Consider the following 5,152-nt stretch of genomic DNA (forward strand, 5'->3'; position numbering starts at 1 on the left):
GGTTAGGGGCGTTGGTCCAAAACTGGGGACTCCTTCCCTTCTTCCAGAGCAGATACCTGTGTGGGGTCCAGAGACTGGTTCTGACTAGGGACACTGGGGCAGCCTTGGAGAGAGTCGTTTGGGGTCTTGGCTAAGGGCTTGATGCCCATCCATGAGGTTGGGGACATGGCTGGGGCTGTGACCTCAGCCTTCAGGGACATAGAGGAGCAACCCAAGAGGAGGTCTATGGGAGGAGGACAGAGCAGTCTGGTTTGGTCCAGGCTGAAGTGCTCGGGGCCTCTGTGAAGCTATGAGGATGCAGGGACACAGAGACATGAGTGATGCAGGACAAGGTGACCAGAAGCACGGCCCTCCCAGGACATTGATCAGAAAGGAGTGGGTCCTGGGGCACCTGGGTGGCTCAGTTGGTTACGTGTCCAACTTCGGCTCAGGTCATGATCTCACAGTTAGTGGGTTCTAGCCCCGTGTTGGGCTCTGTGCAGACAACTCAGAGCCTGGAGCCTGCTTCAGATTCTGTGTCTCCCTCTCCCTCTGTCCCTCCCCCCATTCTCTCTCTCTCTCAAAAATAAGTAAACACTTTTAAAAAAAGGAAAAGAAAGGAGCAGGTCCCATGGGAAGAGTTTTTTTCTGTCCCTGGAGCCCCATAATCCCAGGGCCCCAGGTGTCTCACCTGTCTAAGGTGAGAGTGACCAAGTGGAGAGTGAGTGGAGGCTCAGAGCTACACAGCTGCCCCTTAAAGTCAGCAGTCATCAGGATTGTGCTGGCAGGCTGGGTGGTAGACTGCAGTTCACAGGGGAAGTACCCGGATCCAGAAGAATGAAGTGATATGGGGGCCAGATGCTGGGCTGAGGGGGAAACCGAGGCTGCAGATGCACCTTTCACCTACCTGGGAGAGGTGACACGGAAGGGCTATTGGGAGCATGGGGAACTGCCTGCTGTCCAGGGCTGAAGTGGAAAGGAGGATCCCCTGGGTGAACCAGCATGGCCACCATGGGAAAAGTCACAGAGGCTATAGATGGGGAAAGGGCTGCCCAAAGCCTGGACTCTCCCTGTGTTTCTCCTCCCTCTCCTCTGTCCACACAGGTCAGCCCAAGTCCGCACCCTTGGTCATGCTCTTCCTGCCCTTCTCTGAGGAGCTCAGAGCCAACAAGGCCATCCTGGTGTGCCTCATCAGTGACTTTTACCCTGGCAACTTGACGGTGACCTGGAAGGCAGATGGGACCCCTGTCACCCAGGGCGTGGAGACCACCAAGCCTTTCAAACAGAGCAACAACAAGTATGTGGCCAGCAGCTACCTGAGTCTGTCACCTGACAAGTGGAAATCTCATAGCAATTTTACCTGCCAGGTCACACATGAGGGGAGCACCGTGGAGAAGAGGGTGGTGCCCTCAGAGTGCTCTTAGGTGCCTGAGACCCCCACCCACCCAAGAGGATGTGCAGCCAATGGACCTCCAGGAAGGTCTCTCCTCCCACCAGGATCATCCCAGCCCTTCTCCCTGCACCCAATCAATGCTCAATAAAAAGTCCTTCATTCAATCAGAAATCGTGTTCTCATTGGGGTTCATCACTTTGTGCCCTAAACTCAACGATCTTCAAACATGAACACCATTCTTTTCATCCTGTGGGAAAGGAGTTGGCAGAAGGCATCCTCATGTTTTTTGAGGGGTAGTTTTACTCTCATCCAGAATTGCCAGAGAATATTCCAGAATAGGAGATACAAATCGAACCAAGATAGACCATCCTCCACCACGTCTGTTTTCTTGCATGGACCACATCAGTCACCAGCAGTACTGAAGCCCATGGACTCCTGGATAATGTCTGAGCTCCTCCCTGGACATGGGGCCTCACTGTCTGCTATTAGACCCCCTCCTGAGATGTCCACTTTCCTTCCTTGAATGCCCCCACTGATGCCACCATGCAGAGAAGGGACGTGCTGAGGATGCTGGGAGGCAGGCCAGAGCAGGGTCCCAGGGGCAAGAGTTCTTGAGGGTGGAGGAGTGCTCAGTGCCACAGGCAGGGGATAGTCAGGACAAGGGCATGAACGCACATGCTGAGCCCTGCTAGTTGACTGGAATGTCCAGAGCCCAGGAGAGGGACAGGGATGGGGCTCAGAGGAAGCAAGCCCAGGGGTAGAACTCCTGAAGGCCTTGGCCCTGACCAGATCTGTGGTTCCAAAAGGCAACTGTACCCTAAGATATTATAGAGTGGCCTTATTGTGCCCATACTATTTATAAAACATGGGGACACATGTTATTCAGCTGAGCCATTCAAGGATTCTGTGAGGTCGACAGCCAGGATTATGGCCCCATTTCACAGGTAGGAAAACTGAGGCCCCAAATTATTAACATACCAAAGAGCAAGACAGACTCAACTCCTACATGTCCCAACTCCTAGTCTGGGGCCTCCCATCTGATAGACAGGGAAACTGAGGCCAGAAGAGGATGGGGCCTACCTGAGCTCACATAGAACTGCTCCTGTATGGAGAGCTGCCCTCTGCCAAGCACCAGGCATGCTCACGTGGGGTGACCTCCCTCTGTCATTCTGCGGCCCCAACTCCCTTTCAGAAGCTCAGAAAGGAAGCCCAAGAGTGGATGTCAGGCTGAGCCGGGGCTGCAGACCCCAGTGACGGTCCCTCTACCCATGGGTGACTAGAGGGAGGGCCAACAGGCAAAGGTCCTGGGGAAAACTCTGTGGTAGGAGCCCACACCCCAGATTTGGGCAGGCTGGGATCCTCACCCAAATGCAGCCCTTCTCAGCCCTTGACCTTGGGTGACATGCAAACCCTCTGTGGGCCTCAGTTTCCTCAGCTGTACAAGGGGGAGATAACTAGTCTCTCCCCCACAGGGTAAGTGTGGGGATTCAAGACAATGTCTGTGATGTACCTGATCCACAATGACCCTCACTAACCCCCCCCCCCCCCCCCAGCTATTGCTGTCATCTCCTGGGCTCTTGCCCAGGGGATGCCTCTGACATGCTGTGTGACTGTGAGCAAGTTGCTTCCCCTTTCTGGGCTCCAACGTTTCCCTCTGCCCAAGGACTGCTGGGTAAGAGGCTTCAAGGGCCAGCCTGCCAGGAAATAGGAGGATACCTACATAAAGGAATTTGGCATGGAGGCCCTGGGCCTGCAGGGGCAGTGAGGCATAAAGCTAAAGGGGGTTGGAGTAAGTTGCCTTCCCCCAATTCTAGTGGCCTTGCTGGCCACCCATGGGAACCCCCAAGCTAAAGTTAATCCTAACTTTGATCTAAACCACAACTCAGGATGATAAAAGGGGAGAAATAAGGGGAAGAGAAACTGACCCCATGGTCAGCGGGGCGTGGGACAGGTGACAAACAGAGCCAGGTGTGGCCCAGGAAAGGGACAAGCAGATTCAAGGCTATAGCTGGAGGTTTGTGTAGCTCACAGGAGAGGGTAGCAGAGTCCTCACCCTACACTCAGCCCTCTCCCCACCCCAGCCTGGGCCTGGTGCTGGCCCCTGGCTGCCTCCCTGAGCTCTGCTCAGAATCCTGGAATCCTAGAGGGCATAGCTCTGGGTCTCTCACCTCCTTCTTCCAGGACCTTCACTGAGTGCAGTCTCTTCCTAGGACTGCAGACTCTTTATCTCATCTTCCACTCAGTACCTGGTAACTGCAAGGCTACCAAGGAAGTTTGAAGGAAGGAAGGAAGGGTAGGAAGGAAGGAAGGGAGGAAGGAAGAGATGGGTGAATAGATAGATATGTGCATGGGTGAATGATTGATGGATGTGTGGGTGGATGGATGGATGGATGGGTAGTTGGGTGGGTGGGTGGGTGCATGAACAGAGATAGGTGGATGATAGATGTGTAGGTAGATGGGTGGATGTGTAGATAGATGGATGGATGATTGATGGATAGGTAGATGAGTAAATGTATTGATGGGTTCATGGGTAGGTTAGTAATTGGATGGGTAAATGGGTGGATAGATAGTTGGGTGGGTGGATAGATCCTAACCATGAGAAACACAGAAACTTGGTGCCTGGCAGTTCTGTGCAAAGTGACTGAACCCGACACTTGGGTTCTGATGCTGATGCTGACTTGAGTGTGACCTTGGGGCCATCACCACCTGAATGCACTAGCAATGAGCAATCCCAAAAAGGAAATTAAGACAATCCCACTGACAATAACATCAGAAAGAATACAGTTCCTAGGAACACATTTAACCAAGCTGGTGTGAGGTTTGTGCACTGAAAGATGGAAATGCAAGCACCCTGAAGAGTCAAAAATATCTTGAGGGGCGCCTGCATGGCTCAGTCAGTTGAATGTCCAACTCTTGATTTCGGGTCAGGTCATGATCCCAGGGTCATGGGATAGAACCCCATGTTGGGCTCCATGCTGAACCCATGGGGCCTGCGTGGGATTCTCTCTCTCCCTCTGCCTCTCTTCCCCACTCACGCTCTCTCTCTCTCTCTCTCTCTCCTTCTCAAATAAAATTTAAAAAAGTATCTTGAAAATGAAGAACAAAGTTGGAGAACTCACACTTTCCAATTTCAATGCTTAGTAAAAGTGACAGTAACCAAAATGCAGTACTGGCATAAGAATAAGGATCGATGCAATGGAATTGAGAGTCCAGAAATGAAACTACACACCTGTGCCAACTGAGTTTTTTTAAACAATTTTTTAGAGAAGTTTTAAGCTCACAGCAAAATTAAGAGGAAGGTGCGGGAATTTTCTGTTTACTGCCTGCCGCCACACATGCACAGCCTCCCTATTATCAGTCTCCCCCTCCAGAGGGTGCATGTGTCACAACTGACGGACCTACATTGACCAGTCATTATTGTCCAAAGCCTAGAGTTTACATTATGGTTCACTTTTGGTATTGTGCCTTCAAAGGTTTGGAGTCAGCCAAAGGACCTGGAGGGGCTAATCTTGGGAGGAAAGATCCAGGCCTGGGAGATATTTCTCTCCTATCTTGGGACCATCCTGATGGAAAGTAGTCTCTGGGGCCCCTAAACTTCAGGCTCAGGTGGAAGCAATAGAGTGTGGACGAGCTCAGCTCAACATAAGGGAAAATTGCCTTATTTGTATTCTGAGTTCTTGCTAAAATACAATTCATTCATCTTGGTCTTTAGTTTAAAAATAACAACGGCTCACTCCAAATAATGTAGAAAGTACAGAAACGCTAACAGGAGAGAAAATC

The 5,152-nt window shown here is 51.7% G+C and overlaps 1 pseudogene; it reads left to right on the forward strand.

The window, feature by feature from the left end:
* Positions 1-920: 920 nt before the first annotated feature.
* LOC132665702 (immunoglobulin lambda constant 1 pseudogene) lies at positions 921-1,403 on the forward strand (annotated as a pseudogene).
* Positions 1,404-5,152: the final 3,749 nt, after the last annotated feature.

Source organism: Panthera onca, chromosome D3, assembly GCF_046562875.1.
Source record: "Panthera onca isolate mPanOnc1 chromosome D3, mPanOnc1 haplotype 2, whole genome shotgun sequence".
NCBI lineage: Eukaryota > Metazoa > Chordata > Mammalia > Carnivora > Felidae > Panthera > Panthera onca.